The sequence below is a fragment of the Grus americana genome, chromosome 39, assembly GCF_028858705.1.
Source record: "Grus americana isolate bGruAme1 chromosome 39, bGruAme1.mat, whole genome shotgun sequence".
Lineage (NCBI taxonomy): Eukaryota > Metazoa > Chordata > Aves > Gruiformes > Gruidae > Grus > Grus americana.
In genome coordinates, this window is record NC_072890.1 from 500876 (window position 1) to 517808 (window position 16933).

Below are 16933 nucleotides of genomic sequence, written 5' to 3' on the forward strand. Positions count from 1 at the left end.
GGGGCTGTGCGAGGGCCACCAAGGGAGGTTTGAGGCCAGGCACGCGTTTTGGGTCTGGCACCTTTGGCCTGGCAGCAGGGGCTCGACGTTTGGAGTTTTGAGGGTGAGGGCTGATTTTGGCCGAGGGTAGAGTGACGTAAGGTGCTATGTCGAGGCCTTGCTCGTCTCGGCGAGCCCGCAGCCCCAATGTGAGTGGTGCTGTGCGAGGGCCACCAAGGGAGGTTCGAGGCCAGGCACGCGTTTTGGGTCTGGCACCTTTGGCCTGGGAGCAGGGGCTCGACGTTTGGAGTTTTGAGGGTGAATGGTGATTTTGGCCGAGGGTAGAGTGACGTAAGGTGCTATGTCGAGGCCTTGCTCGTCTCGGCGAGCCCGCAGCCCCAATGTGAGTGGGGCTGTGCGAGGGCCACCAAGGGAGGTTTGAGGCCAGGCACGCGTTTTGGGTCTGGCACCTTTGGCCTGGGAGCAGGGGCTCGACGTTTGGAGTTTTGAGGGTGAATGGTGATTTTGGCCGAGGGTAGAGTGACGTAAGGTGCTATGTCGAGGCCTTGCTCGTCTCGGCGAGCCCGCAGCCCCAGTGTGAGTGGGGCTGTGCGAGGGCCACCAAGGGAGGTTTGAGGCCAGGCACGCGTTTTGGGTCTGGCACCTTTGGCCTGGGAGCAGGGGCTCGACGTTTGGAGTTTTGAGGGTGAATGGTGATTTTGGCCGAGGGTAGAGTGACGTAAGGTGCTATGTCGAGGCCTTGCTCGTCTCGGCGAGCCCGCAGCCCCAGTGTGAGTGGGGCTGTGCGAGGGCCACCAAGGGAGGTTTGAGGCCAGGCACGCGTTTTGGGTCTGGCACCTTTGGCCTGGCAGCAGGGGCTCGACGTTTGGAGTTTTGAGGGTGAGTGCTGATTTTGGCCGAGGGTAGAGTGACGTAAGGTGCTATGTCGAGGCCTTGCTCGTCTCGGCGAGCCCGCAGCCCCAGTGTGAGTGGTGCTGTGCGAGGGCCACCAAGGGAGGTTTGAGGCCAGGCACGCGTTTTGGGTCTGGCACCTTTGGCCTGGCAGCAGGGGCTCGACGTTTGGAGTTTTGAGGGTGAGTGCTGATTTTGGCCGAGGGTAGAGTGACGTAAGGTGCTATGTCGAGGCCTTGCTCGTCTCGGCGAGCCCGCAGCCCCAATGTGAATGGGGCTGTGCGAGGGCCACCAAGGGAGGTTTGAGGCCAGGCACGCGTTTTGGGTCTGGCACCTTTGGCCTGGGAGCAGGGGCTCGACGTTTGGAGTTTTGAGGGTGAATGTTGATTTTGGCCGAGGGTAGAGTGACGTAAGGTGCTATGTCGAGGCCTTGCTCGTCTCGGCGAGCCCGCAGCCCCAATGTGAATGGGGCTGTGCGAGGGCCACCAAGGGAGGTTTGAGGCCAGGCACGCGTTTTGGGTCTGGCACCTTTGGCCTGGGAGCAGGGGCTCGACGTTTGGAGTTTTGAGGGTGAATGCTGATTTTGGCCGAGGGTAGAGTGACGTAAGGTGGTATGTCGAGGCCTTGCTCGTCTCGGCGAGCCCGCAGCCCTAGTGGGAGTGGGGCTGTGCGAGGGCCACCAAGGGAGGTTTGAGGCCAGGCACGCGTTTTGGTGCTGGCACCTTTGGCCTGGGAGCAGGGGCTCGATGTTTGGAGTTTTGAGGGTGAGGGCTGATTTTGGCCGAGGGTAGAGTGACGTAAGGTGCTATGTCGAGGCCTTGCTCGGCTCGGCGAGCCCGCAGCCCCAGTGTGAGTGGTGCTGTGCGAGGGCCACCAAGGGAGGTTTGAGGCCAGGCACGCGTTTTGGTGCTGGCACCTTTGGCCTGGGAGCAGGGGCTCGACGTTTGGAGTTTTGAGGGTGAATGCTGATTTTGGCCGAGGGAAAAGTGACGTAAGGTGCTATGTCGAGGCCTTGCTCGTCTCGGCGAGCCCGCAGCCCCAATGTGAATGGGGCTGTGCGAGGGCCACCAAGGGAGGTTTGAGGCCAGGCACCCGTTTTGGGTCTGGCACCTTTGGCCTGGGAGCAGGGGCTCGACGTTTGGAGTTTTGAGGGTGAATGGTGATTTTGGCCGAGGGTAGAGTGACGTAAGGTGCTATGTCGAGGCCTTGCTCTTCTCGGCGAGCCCGCAGCCCCAGTGTGAGTGGGGCTGTGCGAGGGCCACCAAGGGAGGTTTGAGGCCAGGCACACGTTTTGGGTCTGGCACCTTTGGCCTGGGAGCAGGGGCTCGACGTTTGGAGTTTTGAGGGTGAATGGTGATTTTGGCCGAGGGTAGAGTGACGTAAGGTGCTATGTCGAGGCCTTGCTCGTCTCGGCGAGCCCGCAGCCCCAGTGTGAGTGGGGCTGTGCGAGGGCCACCAAGGGAGGTTTGAGGCCAGGCACGCGTTTTGGGTCTGGCACCTTTGGCCTGGCAGCAGGGGCTCGACGTTTGGAGTTTTGAGGGTGAGGGCTGATTTTGGCCGAGGGTAGAGTGACGTAAGGTGCTATGTCGAGGCCTTGCTCGTCTCGGCGAGCCCGCAGCCCCAGTGTGAGTGGGGCTGTGCGAGGGCCACCAAGGGAGGTTTGAGGCCAGGCACGCGTTTTGGGTCTGGCACCTTTGGCCTGGCAGCAGGGGCTCGACGTTTGGAGTTTTGAGGGTGAATGCTGATTTTGGCCGAGGGTAGAGTGACGTAAGGTGCTATGTCGAGGCCTTGCTCGTCTGGGCGAGCCCGCAGCCCCAGTGTGAGTGGTGCTGTGCGAGGGCCACCAAGGGAGGTTTGAGGCCAGGCACGCGTTTTGGGTCTGGCACCTTTGGCCTGGGAGCAGGGGCTCAACGTTTGGAGTTTTGAGGGTGAATGGTGATTTTGGCCGAGGGTAGAGTGACGTAAGGTGCTATGTCGAGGCCTTGCTCGTCTCGGCGAGCCCGCAGCCCCAGTGTGAATGGGGCTGTGCGAGGGCCACCAAGGGAGGTTTGAGGCCAGGCACGCGTTTTGGGTCTGGCACCTTTGGCCTGGGAGCAGGGGCTCGACGTTTGGAGTTTTGAGGGTGAATGGTGATTTTGGCCGAGGGTAGAGTGACGTAAGGTGCTATGTCGAGGCCTTGCTCGTCTGGCGAGCCCGCAGCCCCAGTGTGAGTGGTGCTGTGCGAGGGCCACCAAGGGAGGTTTGAGGCCAGGCACGCGTTTTGGGTCTGGCACCTTTGGCCTGGGAGCAGGGGCTCGACGTTTGGAGTTTTGAGGGTGAATGGTGATTTTGGCCGAGGGTAGAGTGACGTAAGGTGCTATGTCGAGGCCTTGCTCGTCTCGGCGAGCCCGCAGCCCCAGTGTGAGTGGGGCTGTGCGAGGGCCACCAAGGGAGGTTTGAGGCCAGGCACGCGTTTTGGGTCTGGCACCTTTGGCCTGGGAGCAGGGGCTCGACGTTTGGAGTTTTGAGGGTGAATGGTGATTTTGGCCGAGGGTAGAGTGACGTAAGGTGCTATGTCGAGGCCTTGCTCGTCTCGGCGAGCCCGCAGCCCCAATGTGAATGGTGCTGTGCGAGGGCCACCAAGGGAGGTTTGAGGCCAGGCACGTGTTTTGGGTCTGGCACCTTTGGCCTGGGAGCAGGGGCTCGACGTTTGGAGTTTTGAGGGTGAGTGCTGATTTTGGCCGAGGGTAGAGTGACGTAAGGTGCTATGTCGAGGCCTTGCTCGTCTCGGCGAGCCCGCAGCCCCAGTGTGAGTGGGGCTGTGCGAGGGCCACCAAGGGAGGTTTGAGGCCAGGCACGCGTTTTGGGTCTGGCACCTTTGGCCTGGGAGCAGGGGCTCGACGTTTGGAGTTTTGAGGGTGAATGGTGATTTTGGCCGAGGGTAGAGTGACGTAAGGTGCTATGTCGAGGCCTTGCTCGTCTCGGCGAGCCCGCAGCCCCAGTGTGAATGGGGCTGTGCGAGGGCCACCAAGGGAGGTTTGAGGCCAGGCACGCGTTTTGGGTCTGGCACCTTTGGCCTGGGAGCAGGGGCTCGACGTTTGGAGTTTTGAGGGTGAGTGCTGATTTTGGCCGAGGGTAAAGTGACGTAAGGTGCTATGTCGAGGCCTTGCTCGTCTCGGCGAGCCCGCAGCCCCAGTGTGAGTGGTGCTGTGCGAGGGCCACCAAGGGAGGTTTGAGGCCAGGCACGCGTTTTGGGTCTGGCACCTTTGGCCTGGGAGCAGGGGCTCGACGTTTGGAGTTTTGAGGGTGAATGCTGATTTTGGCCGAGGGTAGAGTGACGTAAGGTGCTATGTCGAGGCCTTGCTCGTCTCGGCGAGCCCGCAGCCCCAGTGTGAGTGGTGCTGTGCGAGGGCCACCAAGGGAGGTTTGAGGCCAGGCACGCGTTTTGGGTCTGGCACCTTTGGCCTGGGAGCAGGGGCTCGACGTTTGGAGTTTTGAGGGTGAGTGCTGATTTTAGCCGAGGGTAGAGTGACGTAAGGTGCTATGTCGAGGCCTTGCTCGTCTCGGCGAGCCCGCAGCCCAAGTGTGAGTGGGGCTGTGCGAGGGCCACCAAGGGAGGTTTGAGGCCAGGCACGCGTTTTGGGTCTGGCACCTTTGGCCTGGGAGCAGGGGCTCGACGTTTGGAGTTTTGAGGGTGAATGGTGATTTTGGCCGAGGGTAGAGTGACGTAAGGTGCTATGTCGAGGCCTTGCTCGTCTCGGCGAGCCCGCAGCCCCAGTGTGAGTGGTGCTGTGCGAGGGCCACCAAGGGAGGTTTGAGGCCAGGCACGCGTTTTGGGTCTGGCACCTTTGGCCTGGGAGCAGGGGCTCGACGTTTGGAGTTTTGAGGGTGAGTGCTGATTTTGGCCGAGAGTAGAGTGACGTAAGGTGCTATGTCGAGGCCTTGCTCGTCTCGGCGAGCCCGCAGCCCCAATGTGAATGGGGCTGTGCGAGGGCCACCAAGGGAGGTTTGAGGCCAGGCACGCGTTTTGGGTCTGGCACCTTTGGCCTGGGAGCAGGGGCTCGACGTTTGGAGTTTTGAGGGTGAATGCTGATTTTGGCCGAGGGTAGAGTGACGTAAGGTGCTATGTCGAGGCCTTGCTCGTCTCGGCGAGCCCGCAGCCCCAATGTGAGTGGGGCTGTGCGAGGGCCACCAAGGGAGGTTTGAGGCCAGGCACGCGTTTTGGGTCTGGCACCTTTGGCCTGGGAGCAGGGGCTCGACGTTTGGAGTTTTGAGGGTGAATGCTGATTTTGGCCGAGAGTAGAGTGACGTAAGGTGCTATGTCGAGGCCTTGCTCGTCTCGGCGAGCCCGCAGCCCCAGTGTGAGTGGTGCTGTGCGAGGGCCACCAAGGGAGGTTTGAGGCCAGGCACGCGTTTTGGGTCTGGCACCTTTGGCCTGGGAGCAGGGGCTCGACGTTTGGAGTTTTGAGGGTGAGTGGTGATTTTGGCCGAGGGTAGAGTGACGTAAGGTGCTATGTCGAGGCCTTGCTCGTCTCGGCGAGCCCGCAGCCCCAGTGTGAGTGGGGCTGTGCGAGGGCCACCAAGGGAGGTTTGAGGCCAGGCACGCGTTTTGGGTCTGGCACCTTTGGCCTGGGAGCAGGGGCTCGACGTTTGGAGTTTTGAGGGTGAATGCTGATTTTGGCCGAGGGTAGAGTGACGTAAGGTGCTATGTCGAGGCCTTGCTCGTCTCGGCGAGCCCGCAGCCCCAGTGTGAGTGGTGCTGTGCGAGGGCCACCAAGGGAGGTTTGAGGCCAGGCACGCGTTTTGGGTCTGGCACCTTTGGCCTGGGAGCAGGGGCTCGACGTTTGGAGTTTTGAGGGTGAATGCTGATTTTGGCCGAGGGTAGAGTGACGTAAGGTGCTATGTCGAGGCCTTGCTCGTCTCGGCGAGCCCGCAGCCCCAATGTGAATGGTGCTGTGCGAGGGCCACCAAGGGAGGTTTGAGGCCAGGCACGCGTTTTGGGTCTGGCACCTTTGGCCTGGGAGCAGGGGCTCGACGTTTGGAGTTTTGAGGGTGAGGGCTGATTTTGGCCGAGGGTAGAGTGACGTAAGGTGCTATGTCGAGGCCTTGCTCGTCTCGGCGAGCCCGCAGCCCCAGTGTGAGTGGGGCTGTGCGAGGGCCACCAAGGGAGGTTTGAGGCCAGGCACGCGTTTTGGGTCTGGCACCTTTGGCCTGGGAGCAGGGGCTCGACGTTTGGAGTTTTGAGGGTGAATGCTGATTTTGGCCGAGAGTAGAGTGACGTAAGGTGCTATGTCGAGGCCTTGCTCGTCTCGGCGAGCCCGCAGCCCCAATGTGAATGGGGCTGTGCGAGGGCCACCAAGGGAGGTTTGAGGCCAGGCACGCGTTTTGGGTCTGGCACCTTTGGCCTGGGAGCAGGGGCTCGACGTTTGGAGTTTTGAGGGTGAATGGTGATTTTGGCCGAGGGTAGAGTGACGTAAGGTGCTATGTCGAGGCCTTGCTCGTCTCGGCGAGCCCGCAGCCCCAATGTGAGTGGGGCTGTGCGAGGGCCACCAAGGGAGGTTTGAGGCCAGGCACGCGTTTTGGGTCTGGCACCTTTGGCCTGGGAGCAGGGGCTCGACGTTTGGAGTTTTGAGGGTGAATGCTGATTTTGGCCGAGGGTAGAGTGACGTAAGGTGCTATGTCGAGGCCTTGCTCGTCTCGGCGAGCCCGCAGCCCCAGTGTGAGTGGTGCTGTGCGAGGGCCACCAAGGGAGGTTTGAGGCCAGGCACGCGTTTTGGGTCTGGCACCTTTGGCCTGGGAGCAGGGGCTCGACGTTTGGAGTTTTGAGGGTGAATGCTGATTTTGGCCGAGGGTAGAGTGACGTAAGGTGCTATGTCGAGGCCTTGCTCGTCTCAGCGAGCCCGCAGCCCCAGTGTGAATGGGGCTGTGCGAGGGCCACCAAGGGAGGTTTGAGGCCAGGCACGCGTTTTGGGTCTGGCACCTTTGGCCTGGGAGCAGGGGCTCGACGTTTGGAGTTTTGAGGGTGAATGGTGATTTTGGCCGAGGGTAGAGTGACGTAAGGTGCTATGTCGAGGCCTTGCTCGTCTCGGCGAGCCCGCAGCCCCAGTGTGAGTGGTGCTGTGCGAGGGCCACCAAGGGAGGTTTGAGGCCAGGCACGCGTTTTGGGTCTGGCACCTTTGGCCTGGGAGCAGGGGCTCGACGTTTGGAGTTTTGAGGGTGAATGCTGATTTTGGCCGAGGGTAGAGTGACGTAAGGTGCTATGTCGAGGCCTTGCTCGTCTCGGCGAGCCCGCAGCCCCAGTGTGAGTGGGGCTGTGCGAGGGCCACCAAGGGAGGTTTGAGGCCAGGCACGCGTTTTGGGTCTGGCACCTTTGGCCTGGGAGCAGGGGCTCGACGTTTGGAGTTTTGAGGGTGAATGCTGATTTTGGCCGAGGGTAGAGTGACGTAAGGTGCTATGTCGAGGCCTTGCTCGTCTCGGCGAGCCCGCAGCCCCAATGTGAATGGGGCTGTGCGAGGGCCACCAAGGGAGGTTTGAGGCCAGGCACGCGTTTTGGGTCTGGCACCTTTGGCCTGGGAGCAGGGGCTCGACGTTTGGAGTTTTGAGGGTGATGCTGATTTTGGCCGAGGGTAGAGTGACGTAAGGTGCTATGTCGAGGCCTTGCTCGTCTCGGCGAGCCCGCAGCCCCAGTGTGAGTGGGGCTGTGCGAGGGCCACCAAGGGAGGTTTGAGGCCAGGCACGCGTTTTGGGTCTGGCACCTTTGGCCTGGGAGCAGGGGCTCGACGTTTGGAGTTTTGAGGGTGAGGGCTGATTTTGGCCGAGGGTAGAGTGACGTAAGGTGCTATGTCGAGGCCTTGCTCGTCTCGGCGAGCCCGCAGCCCCAATGTGAATGGGGCTGTGCGAGGGCCACCAAGGGAGGTTTGAGGCCAGGCACGCGTTTTGGGTCTGGCACCTTTGGCCTGGGAGCAGGGGCTCGACGTTTGGAGTTTTGAGGGTGAATGGTGATTTTGGCCGAGGGTAGAGTGACGTAAGGTGCTATGTCGAGGCCTTGCTCGGCTCGGCGAGCCCGCAGCCCCAATGTGAGTGGGGCTGTGCGAGGGCCAGCAAGGGAGGTTTGAGGCCAGGCACGCGTTTTGGGTCTGGCACCTTTGGCCTGGGAGCAGGGGCTCGACGTTTGGAGTTTTGAGGGTGAATGGTGATTTTGGCCGAGGGTAGAGTGACGTAAGGTGCTATGTCGAGGCCTTGCTCGGCTCGGCGAGCCCGCAGCCCCAGTGTGAGTGGTGCTGTGCGAGGGCCACCAAGGGAGGTTTGAGGCCAGGCACGCGTTTTGGGTCTGGCACCTTTGGCCTGGGAGCAGGGGCTCGACGTTTGGAGTTTTGAGGGTGAATGGTGATTTTGGCCGAGGGTAGAGTGACGTAAGGTGCTATGTCGAGGCCTTGCTCGTCTCGGCGAGCCCGCAGCCCCAGTGTGAGTGGGGCTGTGCGAGGGCCACCAAGGGAGGTTTGAGGCCAGGCACGCGTTTTGGGTCTGGCACCTTTGGCCTGGGAGCAGGGGCTCGACGTTTGGAGTTTTGAGGGTGAATGGTGATTTTGGCCGAGGGTAGAGTGACGTAAGGTGCTATGTCGAGGCCTTGCTCGTCTCGGCGAGCCCTCAGCCCCAGTGTGAGTGGTGCTGTGCGAGGGCCACCAAGGGAGGTTTGAGGCCAGGCACGCGTTTTGGGTCTGGCACCTTTGGCCTGGGAGCAGGGGCTCGACGTTTGGAGTTTTGAGGGTGAATGGTGATTTTGGCCGAGGGTAGAGTGACGTAAGGTGCTATGTCGAGGCCTTGCTCGGCTCGGCGAGCCCGCAGCCCCAATGTGAATGGGGCTGTGCGAAGGCCACCAAGGGAGGTTTGAGGCCAGGCACGCGTTTTGGGTCTGGCACCTTTGGCCTGGGAGCAGGGGCTCGACGTTTGGAGTTTTGAGGGTGAATGGTGATTTTGGCCGAGGGTAGAGTGACGTAAGGTGCTATGTCGAGGCCTTGCTCTTCTCGGCGAGCCCGCAGCCCCAGTGTGAGTGGTGCTGTGCGAGGGCCACCAAGGGAGGTTTGAGGCCAGGCACGCGTTTTGGGTCTGGCACCTTTGGCCTGGGAGCAGGGGCTCGACGTTTGGAGTTTTGAGGGTGAATGCTGATTTTGGCCGAGGGTAGAGTGACGTAAGGTGCTATGTCGAGGCCTTGCTCGGCTCGGCGAGCCCGCAGCCCCAGTGTGAATGGGGCTGTTCGAGGGCCACCAAGGGAGGTTTGAGGCCAGGCACGCGTTTTGGGTCTGGCACCTTTGGCCTGGGAGCAGGGGCTCGACGTTTGGAGTTTTGAGGGTGAATGGTGATTTTGGCCGAGGGTAGAGTGACGTAAGGTGCTATGTCGAGGCCTTGCTCGTCTCGGCGAGCCCGCAGCCCCAGTGTGAGTGGGGCTGTGCGAGGGCCACCAAGGGAGGTTTGAGGCCAGGCACGCGTTTTGGGTCTGGCACCTTTGGCCTGGGAGCAGGGGCTCGACGTTTGGAGTTTTGAGGGTGAATGCTGATTTTGGCCGAGGGTAGAGTGACGTAAGGTGCTACGTCGAGGCCTTGCTCGTCTCGGCGAGCCCGCAGCCCCAGTGTGAGTGGGGCTGTGCGAGGGCCACCAAGGGAGGTTTGAGGCCAGGCACGCGTTTTGGGTCTGGCACCTTTGGCCTGGGAGCAGGGGCTCGACGTTTGGAGTTTTGAGGGTGAATGCTGATTTTGGCCGAGGGTAGAGTGACGTAAGGTGCTATGTCGAGGCCTTGCTCGTCTCGGCGAGCCCGCAGCCCCAATGTGAATGGGGTTGTGCGAGGGCCACCAAGGGAGGTTTGAGGCCAGGCACGCGTTTTGGGTCTGGCACCTTTGGCCTGGGAGCAGGGGCTCGACGTTTGGAGTTTTGAGGGTGAGGGCTGATTTTGGCCGAGGGTAGAGTGACGTAAGGTGCTATGTCGAGGCCTTGCTCGTCTCGGCGAGCCCGCAGCCCCAGTGTGAGTGGGGCTGTGCGAGGGCCACCAAGGGAGGTTTGAGGCCAGGCACGCGTTTTGGGTCTGGCACCTTTGGCCTGGGAGCAGGGGCTCGACGTTTGGAGTTTTGAGGGTGAGGGCTGATTTTGGCCGAGGGTAGAGTGACGTAAGGTGCTATGTCGAGGCCTTGCTCGGCTCGGCGAGCCCGCAGCCCCAGTGTGAATGGGGCTGTGCGAGGGCCAGCAAGGGAGGTTTGAGGCCAGGCACGCGTTTTGGGTCTGGCACCTTTGGCCTGGGAGCAGGGGCTCGACGTTTGGAGTTTTGAGGGTGAATGGTGATTTTGGCCGAGGGTAGAGTGACGTAAGGTGCTATGTCGAGGCCTTGCTCGTCTCGGCGAGCCCGCAGCCCCAGTGTGAGTGGGGCTGTGCGAGGGCCACCAAGGGAGGTTTGAGGCCAGGCACGCGTTTTGGGTCTGGCACCTTTGGCCTGGGAGCAGGGGCTCGACGTTTGGAGTTTTGAGGGTGAGGGCTGATTTTGGCCGAGGGTAGAGTGACGTAAGGTGCTATGTCGAGGCCTTGCTCGTCTCGGCGAGCCCGCAGCCCCCAATGTGAATGGGGCTGTGCGAGGGCCACCAAGGGAGGTTTGAGGCCAGGCACGCGTTTTGGGTCTGGCACCTTTGGCCTGGGAGCAGGGGCTCGACGTTTGGAGTTTTGAGGGTGAATGGTGATTTTGGCCGAGGGTAGAGTGACGTAAGGTGCTATGTCGAGGCCTTGCTCGTCTCGACGAGCCCGCAGCCCCAATGTGAGTGGGGCTGTGCGAGGGCCAGCAAGGGAGGTTTGAGGCCAGGCACGCGTTTTGGGTCTGGCACCTTTGGCCTGGGAGCAGGGGCTCGACGTTTGGAGTTTTGAGGGTGAATGGTGATTTTGGCCGAGGGTAGAGTGACGTAAGGTGCTATGTCGAGGCCTTGCTCGGCTCGGCGAGCCCGCAGCCCCAGTGTGAGTGGGGCTGTGCGAGGGCCACCAAGGGAGGTTTGAGGCCAGGCACGCGTTTTGGGTCTGGCACCTTTGGCCTGGGAGCAGGGGCTCGACGTTTGGAGTTTTGAGGGTGAATGGTGATTTTGGCCGAGGGTAGAGTGACGTAAGGTGCTATGTCGAGGCCTTGCTCGTCTCGGCGAGCCCGCAGCCCCAGTGTGAGTGGGGCTGTGCGAGGGCCACCAAGGGAGGTTTGAGGCCAGGCACGCGTTTTGGGTCTGGCACCTTTGGCCTGGGAGCAGGGGCTCGACGTTTGGAGTTTTGAGGGTGAATGGTGATTTTGGCCGAGGGTAGAGTGACGTAAGGTGCTATGTCGAGGCCTTGCTCGGCTCGGCGAGCCCGCAGCCCCAGTGTGAATGGTGCTGTGCGAGGGCCACCAAGGGAGGTTTGAGGCCAGGCACGCGTTTTGGGTCTGGCACCTTTGGCCTGGGAGCAGGGGCTCGACGTTTGGAGTTTTGAGGGTGAATGGTGATTTTGGCCGAGGGTAGAGTGACGTAAGGTGCTATGTCGAGGCCTTGCTCGTCTCGGCGAGCCCGCAGCCCCAATGTGAGTGGGGCTGTGCGAGGGCCACCAAGGGAGGTTTGAGGCCAGGCACGCGTTTTGGGTCTGGCACCTTTGGCCTGGGAGCAGGGGCTCGACGTTTGGAGTTTTGAGGGTGAATGCTGATTTTGGCCGAGGGTAGAGTGACGTAAGGTGCTATGTCGAGGCCTTGCTCGTCTCGGCGAGCCCGCAGCCCCAATGTGAGTGGGCTGTGCGAGGGCCACCAAGGGAGGTTTGAGGCCAGGCACGCGTTTTGGGTCTGGCACCTTTGGCCTGGGAGCAGGGGCTCGACGTTTGGAGTTTTGAGGGTGAATGCTGATTTTGGCCGAGGGTAGAGTGACGTAAGGTGCTATGTCGAGGCCTTGCTCGTCTCGGCGAGCCCGCAGCCCCAGTGTGAATGGGGCTGTGCGAGGGCCACCAAGGGAGGTTTGAGGCCAGGCACGCGTTTTGGGTCTGGCACCTTTGGCCTGGGAGCAGGGGCTCGACGTTTGGAGTTTTGAGGGTGAATGCTGATTTTGGCCGAGGGTAGAGTGACGTAAGGTGCTATGTCGAGGCCTTGCTCGTCTCGGCGAGCCCGCAGCCCCAATGTGAATGGGGCTGTGCGAGGGCCACCAAGGGAGGTTTGAGGCCAGGCACGCGTTTTGGGTCTGGCACCTTTGGCCTGGGAGCAGGGGCTCGACGTTTGGAGTTTTGAGGGTGAATGCTGATTTTGGCCGAGGGTAGAGTGACGTAAGGTGCTATGTCGAGGCCTTGCTCGTCTCGGCGAGCCCGCAGCCCCAGTGTGAGTGGTGCTGTGCGAGGGCCACCAAGGGAGGTTTGAGGCCAGGCACGCGTTTTGGGTCTGGCACCTTTGGCCTGGGAGCAGGGGCTCGACGTTTGGAGTTTTGAGGGTGAATGCTGATTTTGGCCGAGGGTAGAGTGACGTAAGGTGCTATGTCGAGGCCTTGCTCGTCTCGGCGAGCCCGCAGCCCCAGTGTGAATGGGGCTGTGCGAGGGCCACCAAGGGAGGTTTGAGGCCAGGCACGCGTTTTGGGTCTGGCACCTTTGGCCTGGGAGCAGGGGCTCGACGTTTGGAGTTTTGAGGGTGAATGCTGATTTTGGCCGAGGGTAGAGTGACGTAAGGTGCTATGTCGAGGCCTTGCTCGTCTCGGCGAGCCCGCAGCCCCAGTGTGAGTGGTGCTGTGCGAGGGCCACCAAGGGAGGTTTGAGGCCAGGCACGCGTTTTGGGTCTGGCACCTTTGGCCTGGGAGCAGGGGCTCGACGTTTGGAGTTTTGAGGGTGAATGCTGATTTTGGCCGAGGGTAGAGTGACGTAAGGTGCTATGTCGAGGCCTTGCTCGTCTCGGCGAGCCCGCAGCCCCAATGTGAATGGGGCTGTGCGAGGGCCACCAAGGGAGGTTTGAGGCCAGGCACGCGTTTTGGGTCTGGCACCTTTGGCCTGGGAGCAGGGGCTCGACGTTTGGAGTTTTGAGGGTGAATGCTGATTTTGGCCGAGGGTAGAGTGACGTAAGGTGCTATGTCGAGGCCTTGCTCGTCTCGGCGAGCCCGCAGCCCCAGTGTGAGTGGGGCTGTGCGAGGGCCACCAAGGGAGGTTTGAGGCCAGGCACGCGTTTTGGGTCTGGCACCTTTGGCCTGGGAGCAGGGGCTCGACGTTTGGAGTTTTGAGGGTGAATGCTGATTTTGGCCGAGGGTAGAGTGACGTAAGGTGCTATGTCGAGGCCTTGCTCGTCTCGGCGAGCCCGCAGCCCCAATGTGAATGGGGCTGTGCGAGGGCCACCAAGGGAGGTTTGAGGCCAGGCACGCGTTTTGGGTCTGGCACCTTTGGCCTGGGAGCAGGGGCTCGACGTTTGGAGTTTTGAGGGTGAATGCTGATTTTGGCCGAGGGTAGAGTGACGTAAGGTGCTATGTCGAGGCCTTGCTCGTCTCGGCGAGCCCGCAGCCCCAGTGTGAGTGGGGCTGTGCGAGGGCCACCAAGGGAGGTTTGAGGCCAGGCACGCGTTTTGGGTCTGGCACCTTTGGCCTGGGAGCAGGGGCTCGACGTTTGGAGTTTTGAGGGTGAATGCTGATTTTGGCCGAGGGTAGAGTGACGTAAGGTGCTATGTCGAGGCCTTGCTCGTCTCGGCGAGCCCGCAGCCCCAGTGTGAGTGGGGCTGTGCGAGGGCCACCAAGGGAGGTTTGAGGCCAGGCACGCGTTTTGGGTCTGGCACCTTTGGCCTGGGAGCAGGGGCTCGACGTTTGGAGTTTTGAGGGTGAATGCTGATTTTGGCCGAGGGTAGAGTGACGTAAGGTGCTATGTCGAGGCCTTGCTCGTCTCGGCGAGCCCGCAGCCCCAATGTGAGTGGGGCTGTGCGAGGGCCACCAAGGGAGGTTTGAGGCCAGGCACGCGTTTTGGGTCTGGCACCTTTGGCCTGGGAGCAGGGGCTCGACGTTTGGAGTTTTGAGGGTGAATGCTGATTTTGGCCGAGGGTAGAGTGACGTAAGGTGCTATGTCGAGGCCTTGCTCGTCTCGGCGAGCCCGCAGCCCCAGTGTGAGTGGTGCTGTGCGAGGGCCACCAAGGGAGGTTTGAGGCCAGGCACGCGTTTTGGGTCTGGCACCTTTGGCCTGGGAGCAGGGGCTCGACGTTTGGAGTTTTGAGGGTGAATGCTGATTTTGGCCGAGGGTAGAGTGACGTAAGGTGCTATGTCGAGGCCTTGCTCGTCTCGGCGAGCCCGCAGCCCAGTGTGAATGGGGCTGTGCGAGGGCCACCAAGGGAGGTTTGAGGCCAGGCACGCGTTTTGGGTCTGGCACCTTTGGCCTGGGAGCAGGGGCTCGACGTTTGGAGTTTTGAGGGTGAGTGCTGATTTTGGCCGAGGGTAGAGTGACGTAAGGTGCTATGTCGAGGCCTTGCTCGTCTCGGCGAGCCCGCAGCCCCAGTGTGAATGGTGCTGTGCGAGGGCCACCAAGGAGGTTTGAGGCCAGGCACGCGTTTTGGGTCTGGCACCTTTGGCCTGGGAGCAGGGGCTCGACGTTTGGAGTTTTGAGGGTGAATGCTGATTTTGGCCGAGGGTAGAGTGACGTAAGGTGCTATGTCGAGGCCTTGCTCTTCTCGGCGAGCCCGCAGCCCCAGTGTGAGTGGTGCTGTGCGAGGGCCACCAAGGGAGGTTTGAGGCCAGGCACGCGTTTTTGGTCTGGCACCTTTGGCCTGGGAGCAGGGGCTCGACGTTTGGAGTTTTGAGGGTGAATGGTGATTTTGGCCGAGGGTAGAGTGACGTAAGGTGCTATGTCGAGGCCTTGCTCGTCTCGGCGAGCCCGCAGCCCCAATGTGAGTGGGGCTGTGCGAGGGCCACCAAGGGAGGTTTGAGGCCAGGCACGCGTTTTGGGTCTGGCACCTTTGGCCTGGGAGCAGGGGCTCGACGTTTGGAGTTTTGAGGGTGAATGGTGATTTTGGCCGAGGGTAGAGTGACGTAAGGTGCTATGTCGAGGCCTTGCTCGTCTCGGCGAGCCCGCAGCCCCAGTGTGAATGGTGCTGTGCGAGGGCCACCAAGGGAGGTTTGAGGCCAGGCACGCGTTTTGTGCGTGGTCTGGCACACCTTGGCCTGGAGCAGGGGCTCGACGTTTGGAGTTTTGAGGGTGAATGGTGATTTTGGCCGAGGGTAGAGTGACGTAAGGTGCTATGTCGAGGCCTTGCTCGTCTCGGCGAGCCCGCAGCCCCAGTGTGATTGGTGCTGTGCGAGGGCCACCAAGGGAGGTTTGAGGCCAGGCACGCGTTTTGGGTCTGGCACCTTTGGCCTGGGAGCAGGGGCTCGACGTTTGGAGTTTTGAGGGTGAATGCTGATTTTGGCCGAGGGTAGAGTGACGTAAGGTGCTATGTCGAGCCCTTGCTCGTCTCGGCGAGCCCGCAGCCCCAGTGTGAATGGGGCTGTGCGAGGGCCACCAAGGGAGGTTTGAGGCCAGGCACGCGTTTTGGGTCTGGCACCTTTGGCCTGGGAGCAGGGGCTCGACGTTTGGGAGTTTTGAGGGTGAATGGTGATATTTGGCCGAGGGTAGAGTGACGTAAGGTGCTATGTCGAGGCCTTGCTCGTCTCGGCGAGCCCCGCACCAGTGTGAGTGGTGCTGTGCGAGGGCCACCAAGGGAGGTTTGAGGCCAGGCACGCGTTTTGGGTCTGGCACCTTTGGCCTGGGAGCAGGGGCTCGACGTTTGGAGTTTTGAGGGTGAATGCTGATTTTGGCCGAGGGTAGAGTGACGTAAGGTGCTATGTCGAGGCCTTGCTCGTCTCGGCGAGCCCGCAGCCCCAATGTGAATGGGGCTGTGCGAGGGCCACCAAGGGAGGTTTGAGGCCAGGCACGCGTTTTGGGTCTGGCACCTTTGGCCTGGGAGCAGGGGCTCGACGTTTGGAGTTTTGAGGGTGAATGCTGATTTTGGCCGAGGGTAGAGTGACGTAAGGGTGCTATGTCGAGGCCTTGCTCGTCTCGGCGAGCCCGCAGCCCCAGTGTGAGTGGTGCTGTGCGAGGGCCACCAAGGGAGGTTTGAGGCCAGGCACGCGTTTTGGGTCTGGCACCTTTGGCCTGGGAGCAGGGCTGGACGTTTAGAGTTTTGAGGGTGAATGTGAGATTTTGGGCCGAGGGTAGAGTGACGTAAGGTGCTATGTCGAGGCCTTGCTCGTCTCGGCGAGCCCGCAGCCCCAGTGTGAGTGGTGCTGTGCGAGGGCCACCAAGGAGGTTTGAGGCCAGGCACGCGTTTTGGGTCTGGCACCTTTGGCCTGGGAGCAGGGGCTCGACGTTTGGAGTTTTGAGGGTGAATGCTGATTTTGGCCGAGGGTAGAGTGACGTAAGGTGCTATGTCGAGGCCTTGCTCGTCTCGGCGAGCCCGCAGCCCCATGTGAGTGGTGCTGTGCGAGGGCCACCAAGGGAGGTTTGAGGCCAGGCACGCGTTTTGGGTCTGGCACCTTTGGCCTGGGAGCAGGGGCTCGACGTTTGGAGTTTTGAGGGTGAATGGTGATTTTGGCCGAGGGTAGAGTGACGTAAGGTGCTATGTCGAGGCCTTGCTCGTCTCGGCGAGCCCCGCAGCCCCAGTGTGAGTGGTGCTGTGCGAGGGCCACCAAGGGAGGTTTGAGGCCAGGCACGCGTTTTGGGTCTGGCACCTTTGGCCTGGGAGCAGGGGCTCGACGTTTGGAGTTTTGAGGGTGAGTGCTGATTTTGGCCGAGGGTAGAGTGACGTAAGGTGCTATGTCGAGGCCTTGCTCGCTCGGCGAGCCCGCAGCCCCAATGTGAGTGGTGCTGTGCGAGGGCCACCAAGGGAGGTTTGAGGCCAGGCACGCGTTTTGGGTCTGGCACCTTTGGCCTGGGAGCAGGGGCTCGACGTTTGGAGTTTTGAGGGTGAATGCTGATTTTTGGCCGAGGGTAGAGTGACGTAAGGTGCTATGTCGAGGCCTGCTGCTCGTCTCGGCGAGCCCGCAGCCCCCAGTGTGAGTGGGGCTGTGCGAGGGCCACCAAGGGAGGTTTTGAGGCCAGGCACAGCGTT

General features: G+C 61.4%; 1 protein-coding gene across 1 annotated transcript in view; it reads left to right on the top strand.

Annotated features, from left to right (window-relative positions):
* LOC129198985 (mucin-2-like) overlaps positions 1 to 16933 on the top strand; it is a 31669-nt gene that overhangs the window by 2612 nt on the left and 12124 nt on the right. The window lies entirely within an intron of this gene.